The sequence below is a fragment of the Sphaerodactylus townsendi genome, linkage group LG01 (assembly GCF_021028975.2).
Source record: "Sphaerodactylus townsendi isolate TG3544 linkage group LG01, MPM_Stown_v2.3, whole genome shotgun sequence".
In the NCBI taxonomy this organism is placed as follows: domain Eukaryota; kingdom Metazoa; phylum Chordata; class Lepidosauria; order Squamata; family Sphaerodactylidae; genus Sphaerodactylus; species Sphaerodactylus townsendi.
The window spans coordinates 163104982-163125014 of NC_059425.1; positions in this window are offsets into that span (position 1 = coordinate 163104982).

Here is a 20033-nt window from a genome sequence, read left to right on the forward strand (position 1 = left end):
CGACGCCCATTGATTTCAATGCCATTAGACTGGAGTAACTCTGTTTAGGATTGCACTGTAAGCTTCATAACTGATATGGAGATGATCAAAAAGGTACGTCATCCCAAAAAGGTATGTCATCCCACCTAAGAATGTTCTATAGGAACTTACATAGAAATACAAGAGATAATATGAAATTATGAGGAGCAGAATATCAGTAACAGAATCAAGTAAATTTTGGCTTGTCTTAGCTTGGAAAAGTTAGGAAATTAATAGTGGTATTATAACAAGGGCTGCAAGATTTGAAGCAAATATTTTTTTTGCAAGTGGAGGGAAGGTGGCATGGTATACCCCAATTTCATCAGATCTCAAAAGCTAAATAGGGCTGGTACTTGGAAGGGAGACCTCTAATGAAGACTCTGCAGAGGAAGGCAATTGCAAACCTCATCTGCTTCTCACATGGCTTGAAAGTCCCTTGCTGGGGTCGCCATAAGGTGGCTGAGACTTGACAGTACTTTACACACACATTTTTACAAGAACAAAAGATGGACTCGTAACGTACTAAATCTAAATCTTGGCCAAAAAAAGAACATGCAAAATTCCCATTGGGGTTCACATTTATGACTTCCTCCGTGAATTTCCTACAGGAAATCCAAAACAGGAGGAGATGGCAATCATGTCATTGGCCCTTAGTCTATTACAGGACGATTTGGGCAATTTCTTTTGGAGGGCCGCAAGCATCACAGAATGTGGAACTGTACACAGAATTCCACTTCCCAATAATCTTGTTTTTTAACAAAACTTCTGTTCTTAATGGTTGTGGAAATATGTTTGAAAATGCATGGGCAAAGCCTGTTACAGACACACCAGTCAAAGAAGTAACTTTCAAAGTAACTAAGTATGTGGTCCTTGCACAACAGCCTATTATAAGATGACTTCAGCAATTGTTTTGTAAACCACCCCAGAAGTTAATCTACGTACGTAGAGTATCTCCACAATGAGAGTACTAATGTCTTCTTCAAGGTGATTAAAATCTGCAACAAAAGCAGATGGAAATACTTATGCCAATAAAGGTATGATGATGACAATGATGACGATGAAAACAATAACAACAGTAATACAGGCAGCCTAATCCAGATGGGGGAGATGGAATGGGCTGTGGGAATGGTGTGGCTTTGTGGAACTTTGTAAGTGGAACTTATGCTGGTGGAGAGGGCAAATAGGAAGGTGGGCAGCCGCTCCCCCACGCCCCCCCCCCACACTTACCTTAGTTCAGCCAGCGTGCCACCCAGGCTGCTTTTTCAGCCGGCTTCTCTTTGCAGCTGGCTGAACTAAGATAACTGGGGGCGGGGGGGGGGGCGTGGAAGTGCAGACCCTCCCACCCCTGCCCTACCCCACTTATCTTAGTTCAACCTGCAGCTCAGTCAGGCTGCTTTTCAACCAGCTGCTCTTTGCAGCCGACTGAACTAAAGTAAGTGGTGGGGCCGGGGCAGAGGGGCGCAGGGGGTCATTTTGCTCTGGGCACTGTTTCTTCTCCTACGCCACTGTAGGCGGGCACTGCCCAACTTGGAAGCAGCCTCCAGTCCCAGAATTGTGCCAACCTAAGTATGGGTACCGGGACAGCTGGGGGTGGGCTAAGGGCGTTTTGGGGTGCAGTCAACCTTAGCTTCCATTGGGCTTTTAGCCCAAGAATTCCCACAGAGCATGCCAATGACTTGTGCCATGATAACCTGAGGTGTAAGTCATGATTTCCTATGGAGTATTCTGGATGACAGCCGGAGGGGGGGGGGGTTGCCCTGCAGCTTGCTATGCTGCCCGGAGCTCCATTGGAGGCGGCACAGTGCCACCTTTGTGGTACTTTCTCCAACTGCCATGGAGCACCTCCCCATTTGGATTGCACTGTATTGCTCCCATGATGTAGAGCATCCCCATAATGCTTCAATCACTGTCAGGAGTCCAAATAACGGCTTCCACATGCATACAAGATTTGGGGGTTCTCCCTTCTCATAACAGTTCTTCTGTCTCTCTTTCAAAGGTTGCTCCAAAGGACAAGGATCATTTCTCAAAGTGCAAGGGTCTTCAGCAAAAAAACTGAAATAGGTGAAGTTCTGTGCCCGCACGAAAAAAGGTATATATGCAAAGTTGTCTGGATTTTGACCTAAATATGAATTAATTGGGAGCAGCAAGCCTGTTAGTTTAAATTCCTGACATTCTATGTGCCTACATGTTCAAGTCATGTTCACCTTGAAGTCAGAGCTTTTGCAGCACTTAAATGCTACTGGGTGCCACATGGTGCTCAGAAGCTAAATCAGAAAAAATTATTCTTAAAAGCAAGATGAATATGGCTGTAACTACAAGGTGATTAAAATTATATGGCATACAGTTCATATAATTACAGGGAAAACTTTTCTCTAATTGTGTTATAACTCAGAGGGCAATCCATCAACGCTAAGAATTAGAGTCTTAAATAACATTTCCAAGAGTCACTAGTAGAAAACGAAAGGAGATAATTATACCATGCTATCCAGAAAAAAATGTGCATGCTTTTTATTATATGTTTTTTCCCACAGGCATGCTATTTCGGAAAAGCAGGAGTGAGAAGTATCTTGATGTTTCAGACCACATGGGATTTATTCCTCAGGGACTTATATATTTCTAACAGGTAACTGGCTCTACCCACTGAGTTTAAACAATTACATAGGTTAATGTGCTAGGCACTCACACAAAAAGTCACAATTGCATGTGTGAAGAAACAGCTTCGTGTGCCCTCCCTGTTCCTTTGGGCTTTTCCCTGGGAGGTCAGAAACCCCTGCAGCAGTTCCAAGTCTTAGCATAGCAATGCCGCCCTTTCTCACTCCCAGAGATGCCAAAAACAAACAGGAGCCAATGTGGCATAGTGTTTAAGAGTGGTGGACTCTAATCTGGAAAACCAGCTTTGTTTCCCCACTCCTCCACACGACATTGCGTTAGTCACAAATCTCAATTAATCCTGCCAGCTACCAAAAGACTGGGAAATGGCCATAATTGTTCCCTTCTACAAAAGGGGAAACAAGATGGATCCTTCAAACTACAGACCCATAAGCTTACTTAACGTGATTAGCAAGCTATACGCAAAACACCTATTAGAAAAAGTCTCTGAATGGTTGGACACAGAATCAGTTCTAGTCCCGGAGCAGGTGGGATTCCAAGAAGGGAGCTCAATGTTAGACCACTGCCTAGTAATCCAACACCTCATAGAGAAATATGCGTCCAGCAAAGCAACCTCATTATATATGGCATTTATAGATCTAAAAGTGGCATTCGACTCCGTTTGCAGGGCAAGACTCTGGTATAAATTGAAGGCCACCACCATAGATCGGAGACTGCTAGCGCTTATCCAACTTATGCATAATAACACCAATTTAAGAGTCAGATATAACCGAAATGGCTTTTTAACTGACACAATTAAAGCATATAAGGGTGTAAGACAGGGTTGTCTTCTTGCCCCAAAGTTATTCATTTTCTATCTGAATGACTTAGTCTCCCATCTAAATGATCCATCGTTCCACCCTCCTAAATTAGCTAACAAACACATTTCAGCCCTGCTGTACACTGATGATGCGGTAATTCTTTCAAGAACCCCTATTGGCCTTAAAAGAGCCCTAAATAAGTTCACACAATACTGCCAGCATGAATATCTAACAATAAATTTCTAACAATAAATTTCTAAAAAACTAAGATTCTTGCTTTTGGAAATTGCCCCAGATCTAGAAAGTGGCAGTTAGCAGGAAACAAGATCGAACAGGTTCGCAGTTACAAATATTTAGGGGTGGTACTCCAGGCCTCGGGCTCCAAATCTATCCATCATACTCAAATGGCTGATGCCAGCGAGAGGTCCGCAAATAGCATTCTAAAAATTTTTTATACAAGAGGAGGTTCCTATATTCCAGCAGCGATAAAACTGTTTAAAGCAAAAATAATCCTGAAATTAGTCTACGGATCCTTTCTAGGATCTCCCTCCTCATCATTTGCTCCGCTAGAAACAGTACAATCCAAGTTTTTAAGATCCCTGATACAAGTTCCAAAAAACATCTCCAACTCATGGATAAGGCTTGAAACTGGGATGTTAAAAATTGAAGCCTTGATTTGTTTATTATCAATCACAAAATGGCTTGGCTGTTTTTATAGTCTCCAAGGTCTTCTTCCCCTGATCTTCTAGGATAATTTTCAGTCCAGCTGGCATAAGTCAGTTCAAACTTCCATATATCAGATGGGATTTTCAGTAGAAACTCTTAGAGCCATAGGAGCTGAAGGGCCCATATACTAGTCAAACAAAAAATATCTGACATAGGGAGACAAACAGACCTACAGAAGTGCCCTAAATTCCTTGCACCAGAACATTTAAGATGGCAAGTTAGTACAGCACCATATCTGTTCTTTTTGGAAAACAGCAACACGAGAAGATCTTTTACATTGGCCAGATGCAACTCTCTTCCCTCATTACTGCTAGAGGGAAAATATAAGAAAGTTCCTTACGAAAAAAGGCTTTGCCCCTGCCCCAAGGCGAAATTGACACTACCGATCACATGCTTTTTAGATGCCCCATGTATGATCAGCCCCGAAAGGAAATCCTTAGTCCTGTCCTGTGTGCCTTAACCGGCCTAAATCATAAAGATTTACTGGACTATATATTGTCGGGCAGAAACCAGAAAACCACACGGGAAACGGCCCGTTTCTGTGCACTCATCTGTAAAGACAAAAAGAGATATCCTGTGGCCGAATAGTCAAGGGAAGGGAAGATTAGATCAGTTCAATTTTTTTAGACTTGGCCGGAAGTCCAGTTTTTTAGCCAGACTTGGCCAGAAGTCCAGTTTTTTTAGACTTGGCTGGAAGTCCAGTTTTTTAGCCAGTCCTTATTGGCTTCCTCTTTGCAATACTGTAGGGGCCTTTTATACCTAAATTTTCACTGTTCCAATCTTTGTACTTTTATCCATTGCATTGCAATTTTAGGTGTAATGGGATTTTAAACATAAGTCGCAGGAAAATTATATAATATACATGTCCTATTTAAGTATTCACGCTGTGGAAGGGTATAAAGAATAGGTGAAAACATGAAGTTCCCACCCCCAACCCTCACCCCTCCAAGTCTGAATTTGCAACAGGGTTTCAAGTTCAATGTACAGACAGTGAGGTCACAATTACTGAAAGAGAAGGGTGAATTCTTGGATGGAAAACATTTCTCCGCAGAAAACACATAAACAACAAAAACCATACTTGAACGGATAGCTTTGCTCCTAATTCCATGAAGTAAAATGAGATCTAAGACTGGACCTCTGAGGGACGAGCGGAGTTCTTTTAACAAGTTGAAAGGTAAAGCCTCCCTCTTTGACTTTCAGGCCAATCCAGATGGGGGAATAAGAGAAGTTATAAGAGAAGTATGGACACAGTGTGTAACAGACTTCTCTCTGTGATACACCTCTGAAGATGCCAGCCACAGATGCAGGTGAAACATTAGGAACAAGATCTACCAGACCAGGGCCATGCAGCCTGGAAAACCCACAACATTCAATATTAAAAGTGAGGCTGTTTGGGGGGTGGGTGGGGAATCTATCTGAAACAGCATTGCTTTCAATGTTGTTTAAACTAGGGAGCCCAGAGTCTCCCTTTAAGGTGAATCTCTGCTCCTTAATTTAAACAATATTGAAAGTGATCCTGTGTTGGGGTAGATTCTCCCTTCAAGGCGGATTTAAAAGGAGAATCTAGGCTCCCTAGTTTAAACAACATTGAAAATTCCCCCCCTAATCCCCCCCCAACAGCATCTCTTTCAATGTTGTTTAAACTAGGGAGCCCAGAGTCTCCCTTTAAGATGGATTTAAAAGGAGAATCTGGGCTCTCTATTTTAAACATTAAAAGTTATGCTTTTCAGGGTGGATCCCCCCTTCAAAAAATAGCATCACTTTCAATGTTGTTAAACTAGGAAGCCATGGGCATGTTCAGATTTGTGTGTTGGGGCATGTTCTATAATGTGATTGTGACTTTGAGATGGCCTGTTGTAAAAAAAAACGTTGTTTGGTCTTGGTGGGGGAGGGTGGCTGCCCATGGGGGGGCGCGCAAAACTCAGATTTTTGTCCCGAGCTCCATTTCCCCTAGCTACGACTCTGGCCTCCAGTTTCGAGTCAGTACATTTTTTCTCTAGTCCATCTGACAACTCTGTCTCTTCCCAAAGATGTCTATTCCATCCTCTCTTTCCCCCACTCTGGCCCATACCTGTTTCTTTCTCACCTCACAGTGTCAGCCAGGCACCCAATTTTTTTCTCATGCCATCTGTTCATATACAAACATCTCTGTTCCATTGAGGAATTAGCCCCTCCGCCCTGGCAGGTTTACAGAAATTTCAATCCTTCCTTCATAGCCTCATTGTGCTGTGTTTTTTAATACACACAGTTGGGCAATAGTTGGAAATGAGATTGTGATGTAGGCTATGGCACTGAAGGTGTGAAGAAAATGTTACTTTTGAAAGTAAAGCCCTTCTTAGAAAGTTTTCAGAATCAAAAGTTATTCCCACCCATTTCGAGAACCACTCTGGGGGCTACTCACTGTGGAGATTAGTAACTCAAGGGGAATAGAATCAGGTGAGGAAAAAAAACCGAGTACCCTATGCATCTGAGTGAAGCACCCAGTAACTCCACAGTCTTATGGGTGTGATTTAAACCATTATAGAGATGCATAAGCTGACATTTTAGAAGAAGAGTAGAAGAAGAAGAGTTTGGATTTATATCCCCCCTTTCTCTCCTGTAGGAGACTCAAAGGGGCTTACAATCTCCTTGCCCTTCCCCCCTCACAACAAACACCCTGTGAGGTAGGTGGGGCTGAGAGAGCTCCGAGAAGCTGTGACTAGCCCAAGGTCACCCAGCTGGCGTGTGTGGAAGTGCACAGGCTAATCTGAATTCCCCAGATAAACCTCCACAGCTCAGGCGGCAGAACGGAGAATCAAACCCGGTTCCTCCAGATTAGATACACGAGCTCTTAACCTCCTACGCCACTGCGTAAACCCCATTGTTTCAAAGATAGGTGAAGAAAGGAAGAGTTGCCTCACTATTGAATTCTACAAGAGTTCAGCTAAGAAACTGAATGCATGTGTATTTCTGCTAATGGAAATAATTGATACAATTTAAATGTTAAGGTGGATAAATTTAGCATGTATTATTCCATTACAGGAACCAAGAACTAGATACACTGAGAAATTCCCTGGTGAAGCATAGCAATTTATACCAAAATCTTGATAATTATGTCAGGTCTTAAGATCCAGGGATCAGTGCTGAAAATATCAGGTCACGTATTCCTTTTTAGTGATTCTAAATATAGCCTATGTTTGCTTCAAAGCAGCAAAACATAAACAAACAGAACTTGTTCAAAGAGGCAGAATCACAGAATTTACAATTAAAAATTTAAAAGATGACAGAGTTCAAATAAAGGGAGCTGTGCGAAATCTTGGAAATGGCTTGCTAACATAAAAATACGCACAAAATACTTAATGGGCACAATAACATCTCAGGTTTTTGTTTCTGTTCGTTTGCTTTCAGGAAGTATAACAGGTCTATAAATCAGAGCTTTGCACAGCATAGAGTTGGATCTCTGGGGTGCTTCCCACTGGATCTGAAGGAACACTACTTTTATTATTTGTAGATGGACCTTTCAAGTTCAACCACTAATAGGCACCAGAACTATATCACTCATATACACAGGGATCCAATGAATTCTGTGGAAAAAAAATAGTACAGTTTATCATGCCCAGTAAAGAAGAATATGAAGAGAGCATAGTTTTTAACCAGTTTTCTCTGTAGATACCACACAGCGCTGACAAACTGGGCTCAGGTCTATGGGGGGAAAAACTGATTACATTCTCTATTTGCTAGTCTTTATACTGCCAAAATACTCTTTTTCGTTGTTTTTCTGTAGCAAGCTAACATACTAACCCTCTGGTTGTTTGCAAAAGGAAGATATTTTTGTACAATAAAACCATAAACCATAAAACAGGTTTGCAAGAACTTTTGGTTCCCCCCCCCCCCACCCCCCAGCTATAAGAAATAATGTAATCCTGTGCAAGACTTTAAGCATGACTGTTATCTGCCGGCGGGGCAAATGTATTAAGCAACGATCAATCAAAGTAATTTTTTTGTTTTTGTTTTCCATTATATCTCACAGGGTGATTTCCTAAAACAAAGGAAGGCATGTCATTCCTCTCCAACTTATATTAGTTTTTCACCCTACAGTGTGAATATTTGGAAGGTAGCAGTGCTTTTGATGTATGGATGCAATGTAACTCCTTAGGGTAGGTGCAGGAGTTCAGTTTGGCATGAATAAGTCCATCTTATAAATGTATGTATTTGAGATGGATGCTTCTGCACATGTAGACACTCATATGGTAACCTTTTATTCATGTCACAGTCTCACACATCAGAAAAACCCTGCTGAATCAGACCAGTGGTCTATCTCAGGGGTCCGAAACTGGGGTCCATGGGAATCAGGGTGACTGCCAACAACTTCCCGGTTCCCAAAAATAGAAAGGGGAACCTTTCTAGAAAGTGCCAATTGGCCATGCTGGTAGGGGCTGATGGGAATTGTAGTCCTTGAACATCTGGAAAGCTGCAGGTTGCAAACCCCTGGGATAGATGAACAAGAACAGATAGGGTTTTGTCCAACAGGGCTTCTAATTGGTCATTGGAGAGCTTACTGGCTGTGTAGACCTTTAAAAAGGATGCTTTGGCAGGTGCTGCTACCAAATTACAAATGTCTTTACTGAGTGACTGAAGGTAAGCTGTGTGTTGAATAAAGTATTTTAAAACAGAATGTTGGTTTAAAAAGGCATCTGCTTAAAGATGTCTTTTGCTTGAAATGTTGAACAGACACTATGTCAGCTATGCATAACCTAACTCCCTGACATTTGTGGTTGCCTCCTCCTCCTGTGGCAGACACTTTGTGTTTGGCCCCACAACCCTGTATCAGAATGCTAAAGGTGTCCATAGGCTCAAAAAGATTGAGAATCTCTTTTGTATCTCATCCTGCAAAGCCTGCTCACCCTGACCGTAGTAAGTGAACCAGATAGATTTGACTGTGAACAGGTTACTGCAAAAATGGTAGCACCTCTACTCAGAACATTAGAAAGGATAATGAGATTCCTAGGAAGGGGCTGTTGCTGAGTGGTAGAACATCTGCTTGCGTGCCAAAAGTTTCTAGTTCAATCCTTGGCATCTCAGCGACAACAACAAAGGAACAGGTAGTGGGGTTATGTGAAAAACCTATATCCAGTGGTGGGATTCAAATAATTTAACAACCGGTTCCGGCGGTGGGATTCAAATAATTTAACAACTGGTTGTTTACAAGCTCCATTTTAACAACCGGTTCTGCCAAAGTGGTACAAACCTGCTGAATGCCACCACTGCCTATTTCCCAATGGTGGGATCCAAAAATTTTAGTAACAGGTTCCCATGGTGGTGGGATTCAAACTGTGGCGTAGCGCCAGTGGGGAAGGGTGGGGCACGACGGGGGCGTGGCCGGGCATCTCTTGGAGTGGGTGGGCATCTCCTGGGCTGGGCTGTGGGCAAGCGATCGCAGCCAGTAACTGCACCGGGTCCCAAGGGAAATCGTATCGCACGCAGGCGCAGGCTGCCAAGCACGCTGGTGCACCTCCTGCTAGACTGCTTCAAGTTCTGCGCGCTACTGCTGAGAGGAGGGGCGTAACTAAGGCCAAAATCACGTGGCAAAATCACCAATTAGTAACCCCCTCTCGGCACACACAAATAATTAGTAACCTACTCTCGGGAACCTGTGAGAACCTGCTGGATCCCACCTCTGTCTGAGACCCTGGAGAGAGGAAACACTGCTGACTTTGTAAGACAAGCATAAGGCAGCTTAATGTTTTCAGTCATGATAGGCAATAGAGATGACAGAAATGGGACTCAAATCCAGATTACAATATTTGACTTGGACTTTATCATGATGATTTGATCAAGAGAAGAGTTGATGACCTCCACTCTCAGCCTAGCAAGGTCCACCTAGCAGCCTTTTGAAGGCTATTCTCTGGTGGGTATGACATCCAAAATGCAATCCTAAAAACATCTTCCTGGGAACAAGTTCCATTGAATAGATGTGAGTAGAATTCTGAGTAAATCTTCTTAGGATTGCTCTCTGTGTTAGCTATATTTTGTTTGTGGGATTTCAATTATGATTCTGCAGTTTTAGTTTATTTAGGGGTTCCATTTCATCTTAATTACACAATTCTCACTGATTGCATTTCTTTTTAATTTTGTATATCACTTCAGTGTATCCTTGGAGAACAATTACTAATAAAGGCACAAAATAATAATAGCTTCATTACTTATATTATTATAGGTAATTCTAGGTAATCTCAGGAACAGGAAATAATCTATAATTACATTAGTAATTAGAAAGGGACAATTGCAACCACAACTCCTCGTTTCTTCTGCTCCACACTTAATATTCTCAGATGTGAGAATATTGTCTTCAATTAAAGTATTCTAATAGCATGATAACATTGTTTCTGTAGCTCTGAATTTCATGAGGTCCCCCCCACCCCATTTTGAAATCCAGGTCGCATTAAAATAAACTATAAGTAGTTAAGTTAGTGATGAAGGGAGTTCTACAGAATTACAAGCAAAAGTCATTGTTGGCACTTCAACTAGAAGAAGAGCTTTTACCTCTAGGACGGAAATAAATGAGACATCTAAAAGAGTTGCACATTACCTATACATCTAATAACCAACTCTGCCCTTATCTGTGGATATTTAAATCCGTGGATTGGGGCCAGGTGAAGAGTGAGGAGGTTTTTCTGCAAATTTGGGGGACTCTTCGGGCTTCTAGAAAAATTTAAAAATTCCCCAAAAAAGCACAAGTAATTTTTTAAATGTCTCCCTCCCCTGAGAATAAAAAGGGGGGAATAGGGGGAGGGGTTCTTGTGGATCCCCACTTGTGTGTGTGTGTTCTGCCCCCCAAGTGAATCTATTTTTGGTGCCCTGTAGTTGGCTAGGACAGAGTGGGGGAGACACCAGCCAGGTTCAACAGTTCAACAATAGGTTTATTACTGGAGAGAACCAGGACCCTAACTCCTCCCTTGAGTCTATCTAAATTAGAGTATTTGCTTGTCTTAAGCAGGTTTCAAGCTGCAGACTGTGTCTTTTGCTTTCAAGAAAGTCCACTGTGTCTTGTTTCAGTTCTTTTAGTCTTTGTCTGGTTGTAACTGCTGTGCTCTATGGACCACCATATACTAATATGTACGTCACAAATATTCCAGTCTCCAACTACCATTGACACCTCACTCTGACTGACTGGCTAGAACTAAAACAGGAGATTGCTGGGTAAAGAGGGAAACTGCCTATTGGGAAATGTCTTAAAGGGCCAGGGGCTAACTAAAATAGAAGACTTAACAATCAACTAAAACCATGCTAACTATGGGGAAACTGAATCTTAATGGGGAAATAACAAAAGCCTCTGTGGGGGCATGGCAATGTGTGTGTGTGTGTCTTCCAAAATATTGGAACCTCTTTGAAAGGTTTTTTTGTGTTGTGCTGAACAGATCTCTTGGAACATGTTTAAAGGATTGCTTTTATTATTTTGTGGTAGAAAAATTGACAGGAAGCTTTATCAGTCTTCAACAGTCTTTTTCTCATTGACAAGAAAAAGATATACTGAATTGCTTGAGCACTAGAGAGCATCATATAAAATGACTAAAAGATTGACCCATAGTGGGAGCTCATTTATCTGTAGCAGGAGTTGCGTTCTTCTTTCCAGTCCAATACATCTTTTCAAGAACCACACAACTAAATAAAGATTTTCAGCAGATTCAACATGCCCTAACTCTGTGCTGACTGCCTAGCCAATGTAACATATAAGTAATCTGAGCAACTTCTTGAGGTTATTTGCACTCTTTATTTTAAGAAGATGTGACCCATTGGGAGCTGTCCCTGTGAATTTCCATCTATTCAGCACTCTGGTACTAGGTTCTGCAGGGGCAGGGGGTTGAGGTTATCTTCCTCCATCATCTTGCAATGTTCTGAGGGAGAGGGAGGCCACATGGGGACTCCCTCTAGTTATTCTGTTTTGCTGCCAGACTCTGCAAGGATGGTGATTTGGAGCTGTCTCCCTGTCGCTTTGTTTGTTTCTTCATTAGGTTGCAGATCACCTTTTCCAGACTGTAATGAGGCTCAGGGCAGCTCTCGTTATAATTCAGAAAATAAATTTAAAATCAATAATAATTCAAACCTTGTCAATATAATATAATTATAAATTTAAACCCCTGATGAGGACAACCAGAGAAGGATGGAAGAGAGAAAAAAAGAAAAGAGAAGGGAACAAAACAGATGTAACAATTGCTGCCTCAACCATAAGCCTGGTGGAACATCTCAGGCCGCTTCTACACAGCAAATGTATACTGGGTTGCAGTCAGGCAAAAGTAACCTGTTTCCTGTTTTCACGTTCACGTGCATCTGTGCAGGCACCAATTGGAGCCCACGGAAACAATCTGGGTTGCTGCTGTACCTTTGCTTTTAAAAAAAACTTCCCGCCAATGTGTAGCTATTCAGGCATGCCCAAATGAACCCCCGCAGCCATGGAGGCAAATAAAGCACCTCCTGCTCAGCAGTTTGCTCACAAGTGGCTGCAACCCGGGATTTTTAAAAAGACTTGCTAGCAGTATGATTCTCCCCAAAAAAACCCCCCAGTTTGGGGAAAATAGCATGGGGCAGACTTGCTTTAGGGGTGGGACCTGTGCAAAGTCCCTCCTGCCAAAAACCAGGTTTGTTAACCATCCTTAGACTCATGTTTATTGGTCCATGCAGAACGGGCCTCATAGGCCCAGTGAAATTGAGCCAAATGCTACAGGGTCCAGGTCTCATTTGACAGAAAGTTTCAAAAGGGTGGGGCCAGAGCTGGCTATGGCTGAGGGCAGCCAGAGGCTTCTGGGGCCAGGGACCATCAGCAGATTGCTGCTCTCAGGCGGTATAGCCATTTAAAGAGATGATCTTGCTGGTACAAAGGTCCCCCTTTGTACCATTTAGGGGAGTAACATTTACTGTTAAATCTGATTCGGTACTCAGCTTGGAGCTCTACATGAGGTCCCCGTAAGGACCCTCACTGCCACATTCTGGACCATCTGAAGTTTCAGGAGCAGTCTAGCCTTACGGAGGGTGAGCTTGGACTTGTCTCTCATAATGCAGGAGGACCTGCATGTCCTACATACATGGGTGCCCACAACATGCATCTTCTGTTCCAGTGGTTCTCAACCTTCCTAATGCCGCGACCCTTTAATACAGTTCCTCATGTTGTGGTGACCCCCAATCCTAACATTTATCCATTTTACAGATGGAGAACACTAATACAGAGAGTCTTAGGCGACCCCTGTGAAAGGGTCATTCGACCCCAAAAGGGGTTGCGACCCACAGGTTGAGAACTACTGTTCTATTCCAACCTGTTGGAGAGATGCACCTGGCATGATGCTTCCAATCCCTAGAAGGTTGATGTGGCCAGGTGGAAAGTCACCTATAGGCAAACTGATAGTTGCCTCAGAGACCAGGAAATCCAGTGCTTGAACATTTTCCTTCAAGCGGAAGGTCTGAATTTGCCTCCACCAATTGGAACAAGGGCAGAATGTGTGGCTGCATGATTTGTGAGGAAGCCTCTGGAAGTGGGTCCACTGTCCAGCTATATTAGGTTTGGTGGGAGGTGGCTGCAGTTCTGGCATTGGGATGGGTCTCTGTGGGGGAGATCAGCACAACCAATGTCAAACCAGGGCATCTCTGGAAACGAAACTGAAGGGGGGCACTTTTGCTAGCCCAAACAAACCAATATATCACCACCCACAGACCCAATGTCAGCTAATGTCAATTTCTGTTGTTGTTTTTTCCATCCCAGGAGAAAAATACCAGTTAGATATTGTTCATCTATTTTTCAGATCAGCTTTACCAAATGCACATCCCTATCTGTGGCCTGTTACATCCCACATGGTGTTGTATCAGTTCTCTGCCCTGCATTACCCACCCATTCACCACTGGGACCATAAGCACCCTCTCTTTTTCTGTTTATCTTTAGTTCTTTAGCTCAATATTCTTTTGGGAACTTAACATATAATTATTTCAAAATTTCAGTGTAATCGCCTATTAATTGGTGATAATAGAGCAAAACAACCTTGTTATATGTTGTTAAAAACTGTAAATATTAAAGGGAATCACTCCTCTTTCAGCAACTAAATTTAACAAATGGGTAAGTTACCACCAGCTCATGCTTCTCTGACTTTAGTTGTGCCACTTAAGGAACTAATGATGAGTGGCTTTTTAGCATATCAATATACTGAGATTTTTTTTTCTTTAGAAATTAGCCGGATAATATTTTACTAGTGCAACTAGTAAAACTATGTTCTATCAAGTAACTGCTGTTGGGGGGGGGGGGGGTGGGTTGGGGTGAGGTTAACTAATAAAGAATCCCCCCCCCCAAGTGCTACATATTAGGTTGCATCTCACAGAAAGTTGCCATGAATGGAAGGGGTAACAATCTTTGCCAATCCCTCCCCACCAACTGCAGACCTCAGTCCTCCCTCCATAATTTTTCTGTCTTCCAGGAGCAGCTTTCCAGCTAGCTTTTCCAGCTGAAGTTGGATGGGGAGCTGAGGAAGGTCTGCCCAACTGAAAGAAATTCCTTGCCAGATAAAATATTCTATGGGATTGAAAACATTGTCCATAATGTGCTAGCTTGTTCTTCCCATTATGGTTCAGATATTATCTTAGTCACTCTCACTTTGTCCTGGCAGATTTCCCCCCCCCCCTTTGCCTCTGTCCATCCAGATTCTGCCTAGCCTCTGCCTCCGATTGGCTGTATTCTTAGCCAGGCTTAAATGACCAGTATTTTAAAAATAGAAGTTGCCTCCCCAAGCTATTGTATGACTTGGATCCACAAAAGCAGTATTTCACCAGTGCTACAGAATCAAGTGAATCCAGACTATTCTTGGGAACTATTTTGATGCCATTGACATAGTGTATGACCTACATCCAAAACAGTTCTTTTTCCTGTGCCTTAGGTTCTGGTCCCATTTGGCTCCTCAATTTGCAATGTCTATCTACAGTGCAAGAGTATTAGAGCTAACACACTTACGCTTATATATCTGTATAGATGGTGATCAGAGCTCTGTTTTCACCTGAGTCCTCTAGGCATTACTATAATATAAATCATAATGTCTCTTTCCACACAAGTACTTTATCTCTGGACTGCCAACGTCACCTTGAAGGTAAAAGAGATACCTCACAAACCTATCCACTGATATCAATTCTGCCTCTGGCAATTCTTACAACAAAGGTGCCAATCATTTAGCAGCCTGTGTAAAATGGAAATAAGAGAAAGAATCTCCAAATGTCACTTCTTTGAGACTTTGAGCGTCTCCAGGAAAGTTATAGTTTAAAAGGCCTCCTCAAGCAAAATTGACACATTGCATAACATGACTGTTTGAATCAAGCTACCAAGACCCAAAATGACCCATTCAAAAGCTATTAGTATGCCACAAGCAATGAACATACCCATTTTCTCCCACCGGCAGATTGTCAGAAACAGCATTAAAAAAAAGTTTGAGCCTAAGGAACCGGGATCGTTTGTTTCCTTCTAGAGTTAATGATCTTGCACCACAGATGAACAAGTTTATGATCTTTCATTATGACTCCAGAGAAAAGTCTAAGAAAATACAAATAAATCACAGTTCTTATCTGGTCATTTGCCAAACCATTCGACAATAATTCAGGCTATGACAAAGCGGATGAAGCAAACAATCTCTGCTATGTTCACAAGCCTCCATGGCATAGCATGCTTCAAGAATTGCTTAGGCCTGACAGAATTGCTTAGGCCTTAAATGGAAGGCTATTTTAGTGACCTGCAGGATGAGTTGGGAAGTCTCCAATGCAAACCATACCTCAACCATGCAGGCAAGAGTATCTGTGTTTGTTGCATGCAAAATAATGGAGTCTGTATTGATAGAATTTTCATTTTAGAGATACTCCCTTATACTTTACATGGTTAAGGAACTAGTAATTTGTTGACTTGCTCAAAGATCACAAGACCTTCTTTGCACTAGAACAAAGCTCAGGCTCCTTCTGCACATGCAGAATAATGCACTTTCAATCCACTTTCAATGTACTTTGCAGCTGGATTTTACTGTGTGGAATAGCAAAATCAACTTGCAAACAATAGTGAAAGTGGATTGAAAGTGCATTATTCTGCATGTGCAGAAGGGGCCTCAAGCTGCACCAAGATGTATAAATTACAGGTAGAAAGGCATCAGTTGGCCATAAGGAAAAAAATGTATAGTGAGAGAAGTTCAGCAGTGGAATCAGCTGCCTAGGGAGGTGAGGACCTCCCACTTCAAGCAGCAGCTGGATGAACAGTAATCCTCATACTTTTTTGTAAGAACAATGGGATCAGCCAGCCCCTTTACTCCATGAAATGGCAGGCAAATAACCTTGATATTTGGTCTAAATTTCCAGTGCCTCAGAACTGGGGCTACACTGTAGAAATGGGGACTGGTCACCAAGTGAACTTTCTAAATGAGCCCTCCATTCACCACTGAGCTGAGCTTCCTTCCAGATTTAATGCTAAAATTCCTTCCCTTCTTGCTCTTGATTTATTTAAGGAAGGAGCCCGGGCTTTGTGGTTGTTCAATAGGTACCTGCCAACCTTTCCCAGACTCTACGATTGCTTTCTTGAAGTGGGTTCAGTTGCTATGGCAGCCAAAGTCAAAATCCACATTCCAGCCAGTAAATATTGAGGCAATTTTAATGGTAGAAGCTGTCAAAGCTGAGTCTCCTTATCCTGAGTGCTTTATTCATTTGTAAGACCTGAAAACATCAGAGAAGAGAGCAAGACAGTGATGTGCAAAAGTCCTTAGTTGGAAACAAGATCAGTCAGGTGTGTCAAGTCCTTCCCCTGCAGCTCAAAAAAATCTGTATTTCAAATTTTGGATTCCTAAACCACCTTTCTCCCATAAGCAGGTGATTCTATCTTGCTATCTGTCAGCCTTTTCTAGTCCAAATAAAGTCTGTTAAGTTTTGGGATTCTTTTAGATCAGTTCAATGTAATTAATGTCATACACTCCTCAAAGAGCTTTACAGTCAGTAAATAACAACCCAAACCAGTCTGGCTGTCCTCAGCTAGGGCCAGGACTTCCTCAGCCCTGGCTCCAGCCTGTTGGAATGCTCTGTCGAATGAGACCAGGGCACTATGGGACTTGAAAGTTTGAGCTAATCCACCAGGCCTATGGTTGAGGACAGCAATGGTATTACATCTATTTGGCCTCCTCTTTAACTTATCCTGCTCTTCGCCTTTCATTCCCCCTTCTTTCTTTCTTATTTTATTTTTTCGCTTTTCCCAAGCCACTGTGAATGGAGTTGTGAGTATGGTCTTCTCATCGCTCCCCTTAGGATGCGATATTGTAACAGTGAATTTTATATGGTTTTAATATATTTACTGTGTTTTCATATTGTACCACTCCTTGACCCCACATGGGGAAGGGTGTCTTATGAATTCAATAACAACAACAACAACAACAACAACAATAACTGGACATTAATGTCAACTCCGCCATAAGAACATCTGGCCTCCCGTGGGTACATAAAGGGGGAAGGAGGGGCTGAAGCCACCTGTAGTTTTAGTTTTTTATATATTATTTTATTGTAAATTATGTATTTGATGTTTTAAACTGTTTTAGTGTTGATGGACACTGCCCTGAGCCTTCGGGGAGGGCGGTATATAAATATAAATAAATAATAATAATAATAAATTACTTTTAACTGCATGGCTTCTGGTTCAAATATCTGACCAGTTTACAGCCTACAATGGCCAAGTAGTTCAGTGAAATCATGCAAAATGGTGAGATCAATGAATGGCTAACAACTAGGAAGACATACTTGATTCAGAAAGATCTGGCGAAAGGGACAACACCTGGAAACTACCGGCCAATAACATGCTTGCCTACGATGTTCAAACTGCTCACCTGAATAACAGCGGATAACAACATGAACTACTTGGAAGTCAATAACATCCTGCCGTTGGAGCAAAAAGGGAACAAAAAGAGACTCAGGGGTACAAAAGATCATCTCCTGATAGACAAACTGATAATGGAGTACTGCAAAAATCGAAAAATGAAATTGCACATGGTCTGGATCAATTACAAAAAGACATTCAGCTCACTGCCCCATAGTTGGATCATGAAATGCTTGGAAACAATTGGTGTCAGCCAAGACATACAAGCAGTGGTGGGATTCAGCAGGTTTGCACCACTGCGGCAGAACCGGTTGTTAAAATGGTGCTTGTAAACAACCAGTTGTTAAATTATTTGAATCTCATCACCAGAACCGGTTGTTAAATTATTTGAATCCCACCACTGCATACAAGCATTCACTGAAAAAGCAATGAGACGGGAGAACTGAACTGAAACCACAGGTTCTCCTTACTGCTGTTGGCTAGGGTGATGGTTCCATGACCCCACCTGTCTCCCAGGTTATCAGCCAGCAATTACTCAGCTTGAGTGTAGAAGAGAGAAGGAGGAAGGATTTAGTGAATTGTTGATTGTACTCACAGAGAACTAAAAGCAGGTCTCACCACTGAAATAAATCATTCTGAAAACAAAGCATCAGACAACCTAACACAATGACACTGTGATATATATTATGCCTGATTCTAATCCCCAACCCCCAACTGCTAATGCAAAAACCTGAACAAAATTCTGGACAAATATTTACTTCTTCCTCATTTAAAGTTAATTGTCATCAGGTCTTTAAAAATTGAGAAAAGAACTCAATCTAGAGTCCAATCCTATCTGAATTTATTCAGTCGTGTATCCTACTGACGGCAGGAAAATGTACTTCCAGGTATGTATGCTTGACCCTATATCATAAGGGCTGTTAACAACCAATGTTCTGTGTATGAGATACTTTATGAAGATTCTCTATCTAATCTAAAAGTCAACTTATTCATTTGAAGTCAATTGCTTTTACAGTTTGCTTTGTTAATCTACCTAGACTCTCCATTATGCACAATGTTTGATGAATTCCAACAGAGAATACTTTTTCAGATGATGGAAGCCGACAATGAAATAGGGAAGAAATCTTACTGCAATCACAGGACTGTCAAACTGTCAGTGTAGAAAAAAGGAGTAGAAGTGTAATTCTAAGCCAAGTTACACCCTTCTAAGTCCATTGAATCAGTGTGTTTAGACCAGGGGTAGGGAACCTGCGGCTCTCCAGATGTTCAGGAACTACAATTCCCATCAGCCCCTACCAGCATGGCCAATTGGCCATGCTGACAGAGGCTGATGGGAATTGTAGTTCCTGAACATCTGGAGAGCCGCAGGTTCCCTACCCCTGGTTTAGACGGATGTAATTCTTTTTAGGATTGCATTGTAAACGTCTGATTTTGAAGGAACAGCAGGACTTTCCCCTCACCTTTTGGTAGTAGTAATGAGACAGGACAATGTGTGCTTCTTGAAGGCATTGAAGTGTGTCTTCAAATACCTAACTTTTGTGCAAATGAGTTTAAAATAATGTAGAGCAGGGTGAAATGAGAACTTCTCAGAACTTCATAGTATGTGCTGATATAACTCATGAGCAGCACAGTTGAAAAAAGAACTATTTTCAATTCCTTTAACACAAAGATATGGATTGGAAGATCCCATTATCATTCCTCTGCTAATATCTTCTGCCAACATATAGAATGGTCCATTAAATTCAGAATAGTCCAGAGTTATAATAAATTCAGTCTCACCAAATAGAAAATTCCTTCTTTTTAAAAATCCTCTTCTGATGTATTAAAACCTTCACTTCAGAAGATACTACATATAAAATATGCCTCAAATAACAATATGTAAGAATTATGAAAGGAATATAAATTTTCTTGGACATGATACACCAACGACTGTACTATTTCCCCTGATATGTGACATTTTATTGCCATTGGCAAACAAAGTTTTTTCTGTTTATGCTACAAAACTTGCCCCAATCCATTCCCACTCCAAAAGGGAGTTTCTTTAT